General features: G+C 34.9%; 1 protein-coding gene across 9 annotated transcripts in view; it reads left to right on the top strand.

Annotated features, from left to right (window-relative positions):
- Positions 1-21,537, top strand: part of LOC106135600 (brain tumor protein) — a 342,528-nt gene that overhangs the window by 66,642 nt on the left and 254,349 nt on the right. For 6 of the 9 annotated variants that reach the window (XM_060950286.1, XM_060950280.1, XM_060950277.1 and 3 more), the window contains exon 2: positions 8,792-8,832. The exons of the other annotated variants lie outside the window; for them this stretch is intronic. The gene's annotated coding sequence lies outside the window, so the exon portion shown is untranslated. The remainder of the gene's footprint in view (positions 1-8,791; positions 8,833-21,537) is intronic. 9 annotated transcript variants of the gene reach the window in all.

The raw sequence follows: 21,537 nt of genomic DNA, 5'->3' as shown, positions 1-21,537 counted from the left end.
TCAAACATGGTTTAACGAATTAGTTTTTTAAGGCACAAGTATTTGCAAAGTGGGCATCTTATACATAAACTTTTCTGTTACTAATGTCTGACTGACAGAACTGAACTCACAGTCTAAACCGCTGGGTCAAGTAATTTTACATACTTAGTTCGAAGAAGAATAGATGTAGGTATAAACCTTTGTTCCTGGAAAAATTTACCGATTCTATGCGATTTGTGATACTTTCGTGTAACTTATAATAATCGACACTTAATTCTCCTTTATGAATCTGTGGTTATGGAGATCAGAAGGAAGATAGTTTCAATCTTGTGGACTTTGAAGGATCTCCCAGGTGATTTCCTATCAGGTGATTACAAGAAACAAGAAATACATACATATGGTCACGTCTACAACCCTTGCGGGGTAGACAGGGCCAACAGTCTTGAAAAGACTGAATGGCCACGTTCAGCTATTTGGATTAATGATAGAATTGAGATTCAAATAGTGACAGGTTGCTAGCCCATCGCCTAAAAAAGAATCACAAGTTTGTAAGCCTATCCCTTAGTCGCCTTTTACGATATCCATGGGAAGGAGATGGAGTGGTCCTATTCTTTTTTCATTGGTGCCGGGAACCACACGGCACTAATGAAACACAGGGCACAAACAAGAAATGTGGAATCAAATCCTGTTGATTTTGATCACTCAGGTGTTTTGCCATTAGGTGATTTCAGGACACAAAAATGTGGAATTTGATCACCCAGGTGATATCACCTGGGTGGAGTGGAATAAACCACTTTCTCGTAATTAGCTGACTTTCCTGAACCGTGGTCAAATACGGTCCTATAGGGGTTGCAACCAGGAGAGAAACCGAAACGCTGATAATCACCAACTTTTAAATCTACTACCTACGAAACCTATATAATTTGACGGCCCCTGTGGCGCAGCGGTAGTACCTACGCTTGTCTGTGACACCGGAGGTCCCAGGTTCGAATCCCAGCCAGGGCATACTGAGAATAGAACTTTTTCTGATTGGCCTGAGTTTTGGATATTTGTCTTTACGTTGAGTTAGTATCTCGTAACACAAGTCTCGAACTTACTTCGAGGCTAACTCAATCTGTGTAATTTGTCCCGTATATATTTATTTATTTATTAGGTGTCGTTACTTTAGCAACGTTTTGCCGACAGGTAATAAGGGAAGTTTTGCGACCAATTATTTACAATTAGTAGAGCTACGTGTATTCCGGAATGCAGCCGGGAATGCACAAAGACTGGTCCGATGGGAAAACCTGTATGTCTTCTCATAGACCAAAATAATTTTAGACAGGATACCTATTTAATTTACCAATGTATAAGAAAATTTCGCTCACATACTATAAGTTTACGTCATGACTACTGAAAGGGACTTAGGATATCTTTGATCCTCGAAATAGTATTATTTCCGTGAAATTAGCAATAAATATCAATAGCCGCGGAAATATTACTTTGAAAGAGGAGAGGTATTTCAAACAATTTCACGGGAACGGGAATGAATCCGATTTTCGCGGGCAAAGCGGCGGGAATACTTGATTGTTCCCGCTATACATATATCCACACTAATGATAAAGAGAAAATATTTGTATCTTTGTATGTTTGTAATGAATAAACGCAAAAACAGCTGACCTGAGTTTAATGGAATTGGGCATAAATATAGAATAGACCTGCGGGAGTGACATAGGCCAGTTTTTTTCATTTTCACATGATCGAAGCCTCTCGCAAAAGCTAGTTAGATATAAAGACTAGATAATACTTAGTTATAAATAAACCCATGAAACTTACCTTTCATTGCATATAATGAGAATTCTACCAGCCACATTGTTGCATTACAATGTGCTATGTAACCGGTTACAAACGAGAGGGAAAACATGAGATAGTATTGAAAACGAAAGGGACAGAGCTACCGAGCTTGTTTTGCTTTCTTAGTTGAGTTATTGCGATACGGTTCTGATAAATTCAAAGAAAGATTCTATAATATTGTGGTATGTGTTTTTTTAATCATACAAAATTTTAATTCTTTACTTACTATCCCGGCAAACGTTGTTTTGCCATATAAATATTTTTTAAGTATTTTCTAGTTAATAAAAAATGGTAAGGGTGGACAAACCTTATTACTAAGGGATATGAAAATTAGATGTTGGCCTATTCTCATAAAATTTCATGAGAACCGGTCAAGCCGTTTCGGAGGAGTACGGGAACGGAACATTGTGACACGAGAATATTATATATATCTTTATTATGGGAAATTTCTAACATCACATTATCTTTTAGTTTCACAACATTAGTTGACGTCAAAACGTCTATCATAAGAAAAAAATAAGTTTATGTTAAGTTAATGGATGCTGATGGAATTGATAGAAGGAGATAGTGAAAGGTTGCCAGTCTATCGCTTGAAAGGAAAAACAAACATTTAAAACTTTAGCTTCCTACCTCTAGTTATTTTGGCTGTTAACTCTGTCAGTCAGCCACTCAAGAGCATGAAAATTCTTTTTGCATTGTATAGACCATTTATCGAGGAAGGCTTAAGGCTATATAACATCACATTACAACTATAAGGAGCTAAGAAATAATGGAAAATGTGAAAAAAAAACGGGGAAAATTATTCATTCTTGGGGGCTTCAATGATGCCCAAAATAACTATTCACGCACTATACACGCGGACGAAGTCGCGATCACAGTTAGTCTACAATAAGCGCAATTTTTCTTTTTACGCGTATGTACTTCTTTAACGCAGGTTTTTCTTGAGTCGCGAGGGTATTTAATATCGCCTTTTCACTCATTTCGGTAATCGCTGCACCTATTTATTTATGTATATTGTTTATCTATTGTAGTTTTTATGTATATATATTATAATTATTTTATTTTATTTTATATTTTGTGTAGGTATAAATATATTTATTTAGTTTAACCCCACATTAAGTTCTCTGTAAGACCCAATGGTTGACTGGTAGATAATGCTTCTAGCATTAAGTCCGCCAATTGTGCTATACATTTGTATTTTGTGCAATGAAGTTTAAATAAATAAATAAATAAATAAATACTCTAGTTTTTACATACATAGGTATTTGGATAAATGTTTATTACGTCATTCATTAGTATCCATCAATCTAGAAAAGGGTAATTTCGTGTAAAAACGTGGATGGATGCATGACCTTACACAATTCTCAGTGGCAATTTACCAGCTGCGATCATTAGGCTGAAGTAAGCGTTTGTTTACACTATACAAACCTCTACCTATATCCTGATTCATTTAACTTTAAAGAGGAAACTTATTGATTGACTGACTATCATACCAACGGGGCAGAGATTTGAAATTACATTAGCCGCGAATGTAATCTTAGGTTTAATTATGTTTATTAAGGTTAAAGGTGTAAGTTAATAAACCTACACGTACACTTACTTAAAATCACATACATATGCTTTCTTTTCCGGAGAGATAGGCAGAGATTACATCTCCCCACGTGGCGCAGCGGTAGTACGCTTGTCTGTGACACCGGTCGGAGGTCCCGGGTTCGAATCCGTTTTTTTTATTTTGGAAACTTTTTCTGATTGGCCTGGGTCTTGGATGTTTATCTTTATAAATATTTATTATAAAATGAAGTATCGTTGAATTAGTATCTCGTACCACAACACTTTGTAATTTGTCTCGTATATATTTATTTATTTATATTTATTACACTTTTTATGCAACCTCGTAGGTTTACATTTCAAAAGAAAGACAATAGATTGGGCAAGAATAGCTAAAAATGACAGAATTCTGCTTTCTACTCTTCGCATTTACGATTGAATTTGTCTATTTGTCAGTCAGTATCTCAATAACGCAACAGCTTTGTAAGTAATGATTGATTAATTAATTCTAACAACACAATGATGAAAAAACCTTATTTTAATCTAACATTAAGCGTTTCATAAATACTAATTGCAATATAATGACTTTGCCTATACCAATTTCATACAACTTGACCTTTCTGTATATGATGCAAGCAAGATTATATTACCAGTATATAAAACTTGTGAATATTTCTATATGAATCTCAATTAGATTACCAAAAGTTACTATGAATATCGTTATTCGCTATGTCTACTCCGTAACTTAGCCGGAAATAAATAAATAAAATAAATAAATCAATCAATCAAATAGAAATCCCAATTGGAATGTTCTTTAAAATCCAATGATTGTTTTGTAATTTGTATTTTTTATGTGCAACAAAGGGTTAACAAATAAACAAAGCCTCTCTTTAACTATCTATTAATACGATGCAAAATCGATGCTTTGCGGTGATGGGAAACATCGTGTGAACTTCAGGAATATGGATCTCAACGTTTGATGAAGATATGATCCGGGTAAATTTTCATAAATAAAAACCAATGGAAGTCAGAGACAGCCTTCCCCGTATCTGGGAAAATGGTCCTTAAAAATCCCAAGTTTCTTACTAGAAGAAAAGCGTCTCGTATAAACTGCTAGAGGATTTCAAACGTGGCTTTTTGTAAAATCCTACTGAACGATTGTAAATATGGACGCACCCCGAACTCCTATCCAAGGAGTTAATGACGCACCAAGGGCTAACGCCAGTAAATAGATGACATAACCATATATCACATTACGATCGTATCATTTACGAGTTAAACTTATCATATTGCATCTTGAGATGACTAACTCGTAAAACTATAAAGTGCAGTTATAAAATTCATCAAGTTATGCATAAATCTCTGCACATTTATGCACCAGACCTTAGCAATTGTTGGATTACATCCTTGAGCACCGTTCACTTCTGGCTAGATCTCAGATTGCTAGTTATTTCGACACCCCATCTAGGCCAAGTACGCTTCCTTTCGGTCCCACTGCCTAAGGTATTGCGCACACTACTCCTTCATTCCGTGTAGGAATAGGCTACAAAAAAGTATATATTACCTTACTAAAGTCTTGATTAAATTGAGGTGAATATAAAAATAATACTTTTCCAGTTTGTACGTACACGTTAGAAGCCTTATTGAAAGTTCACGTAAGTACATACGCGGATATATACACAGTGGAACAAAAATAGTTTAATACTGCGTTTATAATAAGATCAATACGTTTCTTCCTAGTAGATGTCGTAAGAGAAAAAGCATACGTACAAAGCCTACAACAGTCTTGAAAGCCCACGATCAGCTATATAGCTTTTTTAATGAAATTAAGATTCAAATATTGATAGGTTGCTATCCCACCTAAACCCGAGTTTATAAGCCTACCGCTTAGTCACCTTTTACGACATCCATGGGATAAAAACCACATATACACGTTTTATAAAATCATTCCTCACTCGACTTCACTGTAGATTTTTGATATAAGTTGATTCTTATAAAAATAAATCCATACGTCTGTGGCAGCTCTTAGGCAACACCATATGTCACAGTGACCGCATAGTTGCCGGAAATATGGTACTTAGTGATTAATGGCAACATTCTGCAACAAATTGTACAACATTTTCTGATTCCACTTATTTAGGCTTAGCTTTGAACAGTCTCGGATACATCGGATGGGTTTATCGTGTAACTAGATGATGCCCGCGACTTCGTCTGCCTTAAAAACTTCATAAATTTTAAGTTATTTTGTTATTCAATTTGTAAAACATGTATGTGCGAAAGAAAAAACGTTTTTTTTTTGGAAAATCCTCCACGTCTTTGCAATGGATGTTGTGAAAGATGACTAAGGGATAGGCTTATAAACTCGGGATTGCTCTTGTAGTCTCACTGTATGCATGTTTTTTCTCTTACGACATCTACAAGAAAGAAATATATTGATATTATTATAAACAGTAGAAAACTATTTTTTAGATTGAATAACTTCGCGCACGTCGCAATTAAAATTATAACAATAAATCGATCCTTAGCTTATATTAAGGTTATAAGGCAGCCTTGTATCCTTAAATTTTAATCCCATAAATTGATATTGGCCAAAAATAATTTTTCAAGAAGTAAATATGCTATTTTGTTTCTACAAGACGAAAAAAGATCTATTAAAGCGTCGAACTTCCTATAAATAAAACATATTTGTAGAGCTCATCTTGGTAATATCTCTAAAACACCCTACATCGGAGTATTGGAGGCTGTGGGGAAAATTCAATGAACGACGGCTTATCGGTATAACCCAGTATCTGACAATGGGTTTGTAGAATATTTATACGGGCTTTTGTAGTAAATATTGAATTTTACCGGCATGAACTCGATTTGTGGATCGTTTAATATTTAAAATTCTGTTCTCCCAAGTACACTGGGAATTTTAAAGGTGAGGTGTAAGGGTGTTATTTTTCCATATATTTTGGTTGCATTTTCGTAGAAACATATCTCTGACAATAAAAAGTACAGATGCTATTTCGTACCTACTGTAAATCTAACAAAAAAAACCTTCAATTTTAAGTTCTCTCTTAACAGACCTCTCTTTACTATAACCGAGTCAAAATCATCTATAATGGAACAGTTCTATAGGAAATGCAATCATATTAATTTACCATCATCATAGTCTACTGCTGTACATAGGCCTCCCCCAATGACTTCCACCTCGTTCTGTTGAAAGCGGCCTGCATCCAACGTCCCTGCGGACTTATTAATCAAGATTATTAAAATAATTAAAAATAAAAAGTTCTATACATACACACGAAGATCCATTAATATTGCTGAAGCTCTTATTTTCTTCTCATATTTTAATATTAATTTCAGTTTACCAAGCGGGTATAAATTCTTTCTTAATTATGAATATTATCAAACGCTTTTTATTTGCTTAAAAAATTGCCAATACACAGTGTTACAGTTCAGCAGTCGCTCCCGAAAGTAAAGGAAAAGTGAATTTAGTGGGCCCTTTTTTAGCGAACTCTAAGGGAATGCTTTGTCGGTGAAATTGCGTATTATATGGTTTGGTGCGTAAAAGAAATGACGTTATTAACGCTATGATGTACGTTTGTCATTGTATTGTCCTTGCTATTGTTTCGTCGTGATAAAGTGTCGCTTTTTGAGTTTAATCATCGTCGTAGAATATGATATGGATCAGAGGATAAGTGCTTAAGTCTCCCAGCAAAATTCTTTATTTCTTAATTATGTATACTTTGTTCGGTATTACTTTTAATTTAATATTGCTTTTGGTCCTATACCTTGAGATTTAGACTAGATGTCTTGATAAGGCTTCCGTAATCTAAGATGTCTACTAATAAAGAGATATGTTTTTCACTTTCCCATACTTGTGACCGAATAAAGGCAAGACCTTGTATTTTGTGTAGGTATAAACACATTTATTTAGTTTGACCTCACATAGAGTTCTCTGTCAGACCCAATGGTTAGCCAGTAGAAAATGCTGTTAGCATTAATGCTATATAATGCACTTAAGTCTACAAATTGTGCATTTGTTTTTTGTACAATAAAGTTTAAATATATGAATCAGTGTCATCGTCCGAACATGCTATGGAAATTTCCTTATCGAATAAAATACAGTAAAAATTATAGTTACTTAAATTATGCAGTTTCAAAATTCTAAATAACTACACTCCATTCGCTGAACTAATATAACATCAATCTTACCAACTCTTTACTATCGTCTCCTAAAAATCGGTCGTCCAATCCAGAAATAAATTTCATCAGCCTCATCCCGCGGGATAGGGTCTGACAGTACCCCTCCAACCACTAGCCTTTAGATTGACATGTCACCCGATAAGAGTCATAGATCCCATCCACCTTTATAAATCACTTACTGTCAGATCAAATCGGACGTTGACACGTATTTGAAAAGGATGATTTTTAAATACCGGGTAAATGGCGGTTTTTTGAAATAAGATATAAGAGAATAACAGTTGGTTAAGCATTTTTGGTTAAGGACTGATTAATGTTCATGGATTAATTGAAATGAAAAGTTCGAAAATGCTTAAAAAGACTGTTGGCTCTGTCTACCCTGTAGGGGGTAAATACGTGGTTATTTGTATGTTGAATTACAGTAATTAGTAACAATTATAAAAGGACATCCTAAACCACGACATAAATTGATAAAATTACTATGATTGACATTATGGTCACCTACTCGAAAAAAAAAGTATGATAATTGTTGAAAATTAAAAAGAAAAGACTGATTTTTATAAACGTACGTTTATTACATGGAAAATGGATAACACCCGTCGTTTTTGTGTCAGCCTTTAGGGTTAAAACTCGAAAAAATAAGGCGTTTTGAAAAGACGACGTACGGCCGTCTTATTATACTGTACACGCCCTCCTTAACCAAATCATATTTCAGGCAAATATTCATGGGTTAATGCGAGTAGCCAGTTAGTGAAAATAGGGCATTAGTACGCTCGTTTATCAACGACAGATCATCCCCTGGGCCGCCATGACAGATGTGCGGTCAGGTAAAAAACGATCTTATTCACTTAACTGTTTTTACGTATTTAGTTGTTGGGCTTTATGGTATCAATTTTACAGGGTTTTTTATGTGTTTGGATATATTTGACAATAATTTATTAGAAACCTGTGTATCGGGCGGTTCCTGGCATTTTAGAATAGGATAACTCCATCTCAAAAGTCGTAAAAGGAGTGGTATTGGCATCTTCCGTTGGTATGATATGGGAGCCGGGCTTTAAATCAATACCTGAGTGAAATTTCAAGAAAAAATTATTCTAAGACTTTCAGAAAATAAAGTTAAAAGATTTAAGTCTTCTAAGTTGATGGTTTTGAAAGTGAATCTTTGGAACAGGATTATTTGTTTCGTAACAAATAAGTACGTAAATTTTTTAACTTACTGAAATCAATTTGTTTGTTTCAGGATTAATTCCAGCAAAAGTGCAAAGAGCATAAACATATAAGGTAAGATAAAATAAACGTGTGGAGAATAGTACATACATACATACATAAATCGAACGCCTCTTTCCCGGAGGGGTAGGCAGAGACCACATCTTTCCACTGGCCACGATCCCTGCATACTTCTTTCTTTACGTGGAGAATAGTGGTAACATAATTTTATTGTCAACAGTAAGCACCTAAAGCCAAATGACAAATTCCTAATCCTTATCACAAGAATTAACAAATTCACACTAATGACCACTCTATCTGTCACTAAAAACTAATGCTTCTGAAATCCATTACCTTTTATAACCCACTATCGTCGGTTAATGTTCTTTCAAATTGACCTATTTTCTATTGTGAAAAGTGCTTAATTTATAAAATGTCCATATTACAGAAATAGAACTTATGTTATAAAAATATACATAAAAAATGGTAGCTAAGTAGGTAGGTAGGTAGTTTAGACAAAACATATCACATTATATCCCTTATGAGGTAAACAGAGTTAATAATGTCGAAAAGACTCAAATGCCGCGTTCAGCTTGGCAGAAAGGCTAAATAATGGAAATTAAATATTTAATATAATATTACAGAAATGGAAATTAAACACTGAGGTTTCTAGCTCATAGCCCAAAAGACAAATTTGATATGAATAAGTTATTGACTATGTTGTGGTCCTCGGCACTATAGGTTCACTTCATGTCTTTTCAATCAATATCGATACATGCATCAGATACATCATCTAGTGCGGCTTTTACCAAAATCCAATATGGGTAAGGTTTCCCTGAAAGGTAAGGTAGGAGTGACGGACAGGTTCATGGTTGCGTTCACCAGGTTTCTCTTTACAGTGGTGGGGATCCTGTAATAACATCAGGAGGAAGAAGAGAAGATTTTCCCTTGATAGACCTACCATTTGCGCGAAAATAAAAGCAGCTGTCACTCACTAAGTTACTACAAGACCAGCATTGTTAAGTATATATTATGTAAAAAATATTTAATTTATTAATTTTTAAGATGTTTATTTCTCATATTTTTAAATGCTCTCGGTGACCTGTTAACAGGGAATTTATTTCAGTTTGGGTTTTTTTATGGATCTTTGGTCGTGTCATATTTGTTCATGTCTATAATTTGCGACATTTCTTTAAGTTCGGACCGGCCATATAAGAGGATTGTCCCTCACAAATGTAGACGTGTTCATCCGCGTTAATGTCACCACAATGGAGGAAAAATTGAATCGACATCCCCAGGATTACTGGTCATTCTCAATTTGTTAGGGTGTCGGGTTCGAAATAGGGTTATTATTTTTGCTACTACACGCTTTTATTTTTAAGCTACTTTTATCGCCGTGTGATACTCGGCACTTTAGACTAGAGCCACTCCATATTATTTCCATGGATGTCGTAAAGGCGACTAAGGTAGTTGCTTCTCTTCACGAGTACAATGTTAAAGTCAATCAAGGGAAATGCTAATAAACTTGGGATTCTTCTTTTAGGAGATCTGCTAGCAACCAATCGCCATTGAATCTCAATTCCAACATTAAGCCATACAGCTAAATGTGGCCTTACAATTTTTTGACTATTGGCTCTATCTATCCCTGAGCGATAAAGACGTGGTTATACATATATTGGTAGTTTTAGAGCGAGGCATCGTCCGAACCATTTGCATTTTCAGTGTCTATAAAGAAATTTTATTTTTACAAAGACTTGCTTTTATTCTCAAATTGCTTTTATTTTAAATAGCATAAAACATCATTTATTATCGATATTTTTATTCAATTTATTTTCCACCCTAACAACAATTGTCTTTTAGAAAATATTCATTAACCAGTTTAGAATATTTAGTACGAAACTAGATATTGCCGGTCAAATTGCCGTTTAATCTGAAACCTGGCAGTAAATAATATATTATATACTCTGTACAAGGCACGGATGTTAAGTCAGGGCATCGTGTTCTTACGTGTAGCCCCGGGCAATCTTCAACCCAGACTTACGTCGATGGAATGGGAAATGTCGATAGTTTGCACAGTATCGATAAATGAATTTATCGATAATACAGTTTTGGTTTCTGGTTTCGGTAGGGTAAATCTATCGTGATAGTGAATCTATGAAAGATCTATGCATAGAATGCATCTCTTTTTGTGAATGACGCCGGTGACAGCTTGTGGTCAACTCTATAGGTTCTAATACAGATAGGTATAATTGTAAAATAATAAAACTAAAATGAAAATGTCATTTCTATGTTTGCAACATTTATACTTATCGTAGCTTAGTCTTAATATTGTTTAGGAAGCAATACACCGATTTTCATTTGAGCCTTGAAAAATTAAACTTGCCGATATATGTATGTCATGTCCCATCTCTAAATGGTATCTTCCGAGCAACTGTTCAACTGGTTCAGTAAGGTATTAATAATGCTTATAAATGTGTTAAGTTTTGCTGAAGTTTCATGTAAAGATGTTTACATAAATACTGCTAACTTAAAATTCAGTTTTATAAGTAACATTCAAAGTGCACCTCTGCATTCAAAAAGGCGAGGGCTCCGCTAAGTATTAGTAAGGGTAAGGCTTATAAACTTGGGATTCTTTTTTTTGGGCATTAGGTTAGCAACCTGTCACGATTTGAATCTCAATATTTTAGCCATATATCTGCATGCGACCTTTCTGTCTTGTCAAGAATGGCTCTGTCTACCCCGCAAGTGATAAAGACGTGATTATACGTGTGTAAGTAATAGGCAAGAATACAAGCTGCACAAAACCGGCCGGATGCATCTCAAAAATAGTAAAAAAGATTATTAAAGAAAATGCAACTACCCAAATGCAAAGTTTATATCTATCAGAAGAGAACAACGAAACTGAGCGCCGGATACGATACCTCAATTTCCCTAAAACCGGAACCTATATATGTCTCAACTCGTTTTCTATTTACTATTCAGAGAACTGTTCCAGTAGAACTTTCTATCTTTATTCGATCCAGACAGACTGAGTAAAAACTTTTGAAACAGATAAACAGAAGGCCGTGACAAATTGTTATAGAGAATTCATCGGATACCGCTCGAACTTCGATTTAAACTTCCGAATTTGATGTAAAGGCTCGGTCACAATGTCAATGAATTAAACTTCAAAATTTCAGAGGAAAAATAATCTGTTTTGTAAGTTTGTAGTGAATAAACAAAGAAATTGATCTGTAAAACAAAAAGTCATGTTAGTATTTATAGAACATACTTATTGCTTGTACTGTAGAGGGTAAAGACAGAAGAACGGTTAGAAAAAGCAATTTAGTTAGTGATTGCTTAAAAAGTTCCAAAACGCTTAGTTCATTTTCTAAATTGCTTATCTAGTTGTACTTCTGTTTCCACAAATCTACAAAAAAAATCATTAAAAATGTATGTTACATTCTTTATTCCAAGTATTTAAAATAGTTTCCCTATTTGACATACATACTTGCGGGGTAGATAGAGCCAACAGTCTCGAAAGACTAAAAGGGCCACGTTCAGCTGTTTGGTTTACTGATAGCATGGAGATTAATATAAACAGACAGGTTGCTAGCCCGTCGCCTAAAATAAGAATCACAAGTTTATAAGCCTATCCCTTTGTCGCTCTTTAACGTCATCCATGGGAAAGAGATGGAGTGGTCCTATTCTTTTTTCTGTTGGTGCCAGGAACCACACAGTACCTACTTCCCTTTTTTTGAATGTTAAATTCAATTCAAATTCAAAATTTGTATTAATTATTATAGGATACTTCACATCGCTTTATAATTATCAAAACTTTTGGTTTCACAATATTGGCCATGCAAAAAAGGCAAATTTATAATAGGCAACCAACCCACTAAAAGTCTTTGAGATAATATGAACAGATCCTTATATTTAAAAGCATTGATTGAATCGAATATGTTCTCATTTTCCAAAATAAAGTATCGCACTTAAAGATCCTGGACAGAAAGACGTTAAGTTACTGAACGCCAATAAATCTAGTCATTTTGGTGAATTAATATGAAAATTTCGCTGAATCTAAATGATAAATGAATAAAACTTGACATTTTGAGAGGATCTAAAAGTATTTGAATTATGACTTTTACTCGGGACTTTCATAATTTTTCGATTTGTTTTATAAGTACTAAGTACCTACGTATTTTCTTTTAAACTTAGTTTGGTTTTGAATGAATGGAAATTTCTACATAAAATAAAGGAATTTCAGTACAACTTACTCCGTTTTACGCTTTAAGTACCTATTGTTAATATGAGAGCTAGGAGGAGAATAAAATATCGTAAAGCACTTTTGCAGAAGATATTTATAATTTCTTCAGGATCGGTAAAGGCTGGACAAATGTAATTCCTTTAATAAACTACAACACTACAGAACCCAGACATTTTAATAATCGAATGCCCTCAACAACCTGGAAATAATTAAAAAGTTTCTCGTTTAAAAGCGGCAGCATTTCACAATATCGATTATACAAAGATAAATCTCATCTCAAATAACGTTGCTTTGATCCAAAGTATTGTCACGAAATCCGTTATACTTTCGCAGAAAATCCTTCACACCTAAAAAATCATCGCTTCATTTAAAAGTAGATGTACAGAACAAAAGGAGGGAGGCCGACAAAGAAAATTAACAAAGTTTAATGAAAACATTCGGGGGGAATCACCCTCCAATAAAGGCGCAAACAGGTGTAAAAGTAAATAAATAGATGAATATAATGTCTAATATTCTAAGGGATAATATAGAGATGGGAAACAACTGAGTCGATATTACATATTTCGATAGAATTATTTTCTCAGCAAATTTGAATTATTTTACTTAGACTACTTTATTTTACAAATTTTTTTTTATATTTTTTTTCTTATTTAATCTCACTTAAAAGTACTCACAGCACAAATTTTGGTCAATTTTGAAAGACTGACAAGATTTTTATATAAATACATTCTATACCTGAGCTTTAAACTGATAAGTTAATGTCAATATACTCGTAGGGTCTGACAAATATATTTTTCATAATGATGTTAACTTAATATTCAAGGAAAATACCTAACATGTAAAAATTGTTAACCCATTAAATCATTTAGTTCGGTCAGTCAAAATGAAAGTACATCTAAAGTTATATTTAAACCGTAGTACAATATTTTCCCATCACTAACTTCGTAATAAAAGATAACAAGAACGATCCGAAACCATACAATGGAAACTCGGCCGAAAAAAAATTAACAAGCCCGTTGTACTTTTCATTCTCCGAAGTTACTTTTTTCAATAAAATGTCGGTACGTGCGTTTGTTCAAACAATTTGCTTTGGATATCAATAATTTTGAGTTTCATTGTGTTCAGGAAATGTAGGGTTGAAACGTACAATAGAAAGGTCGAGTATGGAATTCAAGGATTTACAATAGCCCTTTTTATATTAAAAAAAGAATTTCATGTTTATATTTCAATTGGGGTTCTGAAAGTCATAATTATACAAATTTAAAATCGTTCTGTGGTCACACTGTAGAGGCCATGGTACAGTGTAGGTTATAGTAATACATACTCGTATAATCAAGTCGTTATCCAGTTAATTCGAGGCAATCTCGAAAAGACTAGATGGCCACTTTCAGCTATGTGACTTAGCAATGGAATTGAGAATCAAATAGTAAATAGTTGTCAGCCTATCGCCTAAAAGAAGAAACTCAAGTTTTTTTGCAGAGTCTTTATAAACTTGGGATTCTTCTTATAAAACGTAAAACCAAGCCCATTATAGTCACTGTCACTGTCACTGTTTGAATCTCAATTCCCTCATTATGCCATACAGCTGATCGTGACCTATCAGTCTCATTAAGGCTGTTGGATCTGTCTACCATGTTTAATTGAAAAATATACAACTAGATTGAAATAAGGGGCAATATGTTTCGCCTTAAACTGTTTGCTTTTCTCATGAGAAACAGATTAAATGATATTGTATGTAACTAAAGTGTGCATTATGAAAGTGTCTTATATCCGAGATGGCACGTCTTGCGTGAAAATTCTATGCAAATAGTTACGACAAAAACCTGTGTTACACAAAATGGGATTCTAAATGCAATTGTTGGGAAAAATAAGGGTGCATGTTTGTTGATAAGCGACAGCGGAAGATGTAGCGGGTTGAATCGACTTATTTGAATAAATACGTAAACTAGGTTGTAGAAGTGCGAACCCGCACCGACTAAATTGGAAGTAAAAGAATTAATATCAAGGGGGCTCGAGTAGGACCATATTAAGTTTGTTTGATGGTACGGGACCTAATTGATATACAAACGTGAACTACTCAAAATAAATTGTCCAAAAATTTTGGATTAATACTTTTACTTAAAATAACCGCACCTCCTTTAGAACCTCCTGTGAGCAATTTTTTTGGCGATGGTCTGTATTGGTGCTATTATCGCTGTAACTAGTTAGGTCAACTTACGTACCTCGCTCTGTCCCCGTGGCGTGGCCCGCCGTTTCTATTGCGAAGAGAACTATCACTGACCCGTTTCACATCATAATAAAAAGCGTAACAGCGAGCGAGCAAAACAGCGATTGGCGCGATAAAAACGGCTTCCTGCGTGCCATACTACGGGGGCTGGAGCTGTTTACTGAAGTCATAGGTTATTTAACCACTTTTTATCTATAAATACAGCTTGTATCAAACCATTAGAGCTGGTTTGATCTTTCCTTTGCTTTGTGGTAATTCGCTGTCTCACTACACTAAAGTCTCACCCCAAACCTCTTTGTACAATGCCCTCCCAGTTACACTTTAATAGCTACGTTAAGCTCACAGCTTTATTAAGTTTTAAACAAGCACTCGCCATAGCTTTATTAAGTTTATTCATGCGCCTGTGTCCAATTTTCAAACAATTTTGGATAATAATTGTATAAAAAAAATTATAAAAACTATCTTAAGCTGTCATCTTTAATTTATTAAGGTTGGTAATCTAACATGTCTGTAGTTGGAAATTGAGCACAATGATAGCGTGCATAAATATCATTGCCATTAATTACTCGCCTCCCAAAAAAAAGTTGTATGAGATTCTACCAAATAGGTCATCAAGGTATCATATATGTATATGATATATGCGAATAGTTTTTTTTAACCTATCACTATTTGAACCTTCCAGTATTTTCGTGATTGTAGCCTCGCTTACCTCGCATGGGGTATAGACGTATGTAAATATAATATTGTAGCCTTTCAGTCTTTTCAAGACTGATGGTTCTGTCTACTCTGCAAGGGGCATAGACGTGACTTGTGACGTACGTACGTATGTAGGTTTCCATGCGGACGAAGACGCGGGCAGCCTCTAGTAAATTAATAATTTAAACAAAGTTACTATGAAACGACATATATTACTTATGGCCCTGTCTACTCCGTAAGGGAAAGCATGACTATATAAATGAATGAATGAATTAGTATGAAACAGAAGATGAATAATAATTTCCGTCACACAACATACATGTACAGAGCCAAGTAATTCGAACCAGCAACGACTGCACCAAGGCAGCGATGCGTTACACTGCATTGCGTGGGAACTCACATATTGCACAACGCGAATGGTTGTGTCACAGTGACCATATGTCAAACGGTGAAGTAATCGATGTACGAGTATGTGCGACGTCGTCAAATTGTGGACACTTTCTACGGTATACAAGAGTCATCCCAAGTTTGTAGTCCTCAGTCGCCTTTCACGACATCCATAGGAATATGGACTGATTACATTCTAAAAAAAAAATCTATCCAAAATGGTAATGCTGCCAGCCTTCTGGGCACACTCCCGCATGTTGATGCTATGCAGGGACTGTACAATTTGTATTTAATTTTTTGCTTGTCATCATGTTTAGTTTTTTTTTTGCTTATTCCAAAATTTTATTTCTTATAAGTAGTTTAAGTTTTAATTTTGCTTATTCCAAAATGTTATATTAATCATACATAAAATCACGTCTCTTTCCCGGAGAGGTAGGCAGAGACTACATCTTTTTAGTTGCCACGATCTCTGCATACTCCCTTCGCTTAATCCACATTCATAACTATCTTCAGGACCAGGACGTCCTTAATTTGATCAAGATACGTTCGTCTAGGTCTTCCCACTCCGACCTTTCCCTCCACACTCTCCTTGTATATCTGCTTAGTCAACCTGCTTCCATTCATCCTCTCCACATGACCAAACGATCTTAACATACCCTTTTCTATTCCTGTAACTACATCTTCTTATAATATACTAGAGGCGACTTCGTCCGCATGGAAACCCTATCAATCCCGCGGGAACTCTGGGATAAAAAGTAGCCTATGTGTTATTCTGGGTCTTCAGCTACCTACATACCAAATTTCATGGTAATCGGTTCAGTAGTTTTTGCGTGAAAGAGTAACAAACATCCTTACATCCATACAAACTTTCGCCTTTATAATAGTAGTAGGATATAATAATTGGTAAATATATATTAAAATATCTAACGTGGCAGAAACCAAGCGTTTCAAAATTATACCACAAAATTATCATTAGCTATTGCGAAGACTACCTGTGCAACACGTACCGGCTGTGAACAGCAGGCACCCGGCGATTAATGAATTTGTGATTGCTAATCTAAATACTCGTGACTTCGATTAGGGCGAGCGCACACCACACGACTTCTTGTTGCGCGACTGTCGACGGCGACTGTGCAGTATCGCAGTATTACTTACTGCTGTATGGCATATCACTACATATTATAAAACAAAGTCGCTATTTTAGTCTGTTTGTCTGTATGCTTAAATCTTTAAAATTACGCAACGGATTTTGATGCGGTGTTTTGTAACAGGTAGAGTGATTCAAGAGGAAGGTTTTTATGTATAATAACATCTATTAAATAATTGATTTTTTCCGAATTTTGCACCCGTGCGAAGCCGGGGCGGGTCGCTAGTACAAAATATAAGTAACTGTATTGTATGCATACATATAATTACGGGATATCCCTAGCGGGGTTGACAGAGCCAACAGTCTTGAAAGACTGATAAGCCACGTTCAGCTGTTTGGCTTAATGATAGAATTGTGATTCAAATAGTGAAAGGTTGCTAGTTTATCGTCTAAAAGAAGAATCCCAAGTTTATAAGCCTATCCCTGTATTGCATTGTCTAAAATCGTGTCGGACAGGAGTTAAACGAACATAAAGTTCAAGCTAAGCCCAAAGTTAGGTCGCTTTGTTAAGTACGTCAAGTGTTCTTTATATTGATCGATTAACTTGTTGTACTAAGCTTTTGACCCTAAGATACCCATTCTCGTGGATCACCCTTGACCTATTTTTACTTTACCGACAATTATGGGTCGTTTTCTATTTCTTACTCACTATTTTTCTTACTTAAAAAGATCCGTAACTGGAGTCAGGTTTTAGATCGAGTATTTTTTAATATTTTCCTGTGAAGATATAGCTCACATATATAAACAATCACGCATACACCATTATCACGTCTTCATCCTTTACGGGGTAGACACATTATAGCTACAAAACGCAGAAGTCACGTTTAGCCGGATGGCTTATGATGGAGTTGCGATTTAGAGATGGCGACATATTGCTAGCAAATACTGCGTAGATTTTGAAGGTATATAAGATGTTTTAATCCATCAAATTATCGTGTATCATCGTCCTTATGTTAGTGATTCGCTCTCCACAAGGAATATCTGATGTAATCCAATATTCAAGGACCAACAATTGGTATTCCTCACAGATTGTCAGTCACTGGCGTCGACATCTGTTTAATCAATTTTAAACTCATTAGTGTGAGACTGAATGTTGATTTCATTATAAGCAATTACGTGTAAATCTAATCTTACAATTGTTGTAAATGTATTAATGAAATGTATGGATGATGACGGATGTTTAAGGAGATTGAGAGATTTTATCCCCTAGTGTTGGTTGTATCTTTTGCGCAGAATAATAAAATACCATTATCTTAGTATATAAAGATAACATAACATAACAAAATCACGCCTCTTTCCCGGAGGGGTAAGCAGAGACCTCTTTCCACTTGCCACGATCTCTGCATACTTCCTTCGCTTCATCCACATTCATAACTCACTTCATGCAAGCTCGGCGGTTTCGGGTACTTTTGACCTGACCCTTTACCAGGACGTCCTTAATTTGATCAAGATACGTTCGTCTAGGTCTTCCCACTCCGACCATAAAGATTTTCCTAAAATTTACATAATAACTTGCTAAATGACCGCTGAGAGAACGGACAATGTTACTTCCTGAATATGAATATATCAGACCTGGACAAGATTTAACGAAATTCCCACGATAGGCAAGCCCTGGGCTACAGCTAGTAAAGTCATAATTTATTGATCGAGCGAGCAAATCGAGTAAAGTTACCGATTCATTATTTACGATTTTTTAATCGGCCAAAAAAGCTTTTGTATCTCTTGTTTGTTCTCCTCTAGAGATCAAATTTCTAAACTGATTCCCACGAAATTTTAGAAATAGATTCAATAAACAATGGAATTATTATTAGAAACTGTCGTGACGAACGACTAGTTACAACGAGTATTACAAAGGTTCAATCAATAATACAGACTAACTTTACTCATTACTTTTTCTATCTCCCTTTGAATTCGTTAAAAAAGATCGTAAACATATTTCACAATTCCAAGTATTTATTCTATAAATATTTTTTTTAGAATTTCCTATAAATTTTACTTTTTTTAAATTAAAAAGGAAATTGCACAACACCCATAAAAGTTAACTATCACGCCACAAAAACTTTCGGATTAAAAATTCAACAAGAGCATCGGCAGTCGTTGAAAATCCATTTACTCCACACTCGTGGTTACAAAATAAGATTATCCTCGGAATACTAATACCGAGATTGTGGATAAGAATCTAAGAATCGTGTTATGTTATGAGATTACACGTTCTGCAAGAATTAATTTTACCGGCTGCCGAGTGTGGCAAAATCTAGAAAATGTAGTAGAGATAGCTTCTTTTTGTTACTATCACTACTTTCCTGCCTCTTGAGATAAGTCTTGAATTTTTAATGTATTTTCTACTACATATGTATTTTTGCCGTGCCGATGCCGTGTGGTTCCCGGCACTAATACAAAAAAGAATAGTACCACTCCATCTCTTCCCCATGGATATCGTAAAAGGCGACTAAGGGATAGACTTACAAACTTGGGATTCTTTTTTAGGCGAAGGGCTAGCAACCTGTCACTATTTGAATCTCAATTCTATCATTAAGCAAAATAGCTGAACGTGGCTATTTTTTATGGGCAATAAAGATAATTTGTATTGTATTATATCTTCACCTGACAGGAGTGGAGCCAAAGGTTTGACCCTTGAGCTTGGATTCGGTAAGTCAGGTTTTTATACGGAGCGACTCCCGTTTGACTTCCACAGCCTTTGCAGGTAAACCTAACCCGTATTGGATCAATCATTGTGACATATCCAGTTGACTGAATATCAGGTTGAATAGCAGGTTTCCTGACAGCTTCATAGACTAAGTATATCTATATGGTATATCTTTAATTAGAACATCTTCCCTTATTTTTTGGACCTTCGGGTCCTGGTTGTAATCGCCAAAAGAGTGTTACTTTCCTTGTTAAAAATGTTACGGAGGTCGTAAGGCAAACTTAAAGTAAAATCACCTTAATCCATTAAATAACTTTTTCCAAAAGTTGCACTTTTTGGATTTCGTTTCACTCTTAGATCGACACAAATTTATATAGGTGCAAATTTTTATATAGGTGCAGTTAACTCAAAATTGTTACATATCATAAAAAAACACATACGAGTTCGTCCGTCAACGTTTACGTCATCGCAAATTACTGAGTAATCGATATAAAAATGCAATGTGAATATTAAAAACGATACCACGCGAACGCTGCGATAGGGATGGGGACACAATTCATTATTAGCAAATATCGTTTTTAAGTATAATTTGAAATAATACAAATATATAAAATTAGTTTTAAAAAAATCTCAATTCTATCATTAAGCCAAATAGCTGAACGTGGCCGTTCAGTCTTTTCAAGACTGTTGGCTCTGTCTACCCCGCAAGGGATATAGACGCGACCATATGTATGTATGTATGTAGTTTAAAAAAAACTGGTAAATGTGACGTTGCAACGCAAGTGATGGTTGATTTTCTTATAGCTTTATATATCCCTTGCGGGGTAGACAGAGCCAGCTGTCTTGAAACCCTGACAGGCCCACGTTCAGCTGTTAGGCTTAATGATATGTTATGATATGAAATATATGATTAATATTACTTTATGATATGAAATATATTAATACGTTCTAGCTTTTGCGCGAAACTTCGCTCCCGTGGAAAATTCTATATATCTGTGCCAAATTTCGTGAAAATCAGTCCAGATAGTGTGAGTTTATTCGTTATAAACATACGCTATTACAAATAATTTGTCTTCATTATAAGTGTGGATAAATATAACTTCTTTCGTTTGCATGTCGGGTCATTCACTTATTTGATCCGCAGAACATAAAACAGAACATTGTTATTTGATAAGATTAATACACGACAAAATTCGGTGTCATTGACATTCAATCTTAATCACATAATAATATATATTCAAGTTTAATGAACTGACAAAGTAAACATTTACATTTGTTTGCCAAATATTTTAATTGTCATTAGTTTTAAGAACAATTATTCGATTCGGTGTGTTTATGATTAATTTGTCATCATCATTATCTGCTACAGCAAGAATTCCACTATGTATTATTTATTTTGTCATTCACAATTATATATTATACAAACTAAA

Source organism: Amyelois transitella, chromosome 21 (assembly GCF_032362555.1).
Source record: "Amyelois transitella isolate CPQ chromosome 21, ilAmyTran1.1, whole genome shotgun sequence".
NCBI classification, from domain to species: domain Eukaryota; kingdom Metazoa; phylum Arthropoda; class Insecta; order Lepidoptera; family Pyralidae; genus Amyelois; species Amyelois transitella.
Note: the sequence above shows the minus strand (reverse complement) of the source record. Positions and strands in the feature narration are given on the sequence as shown.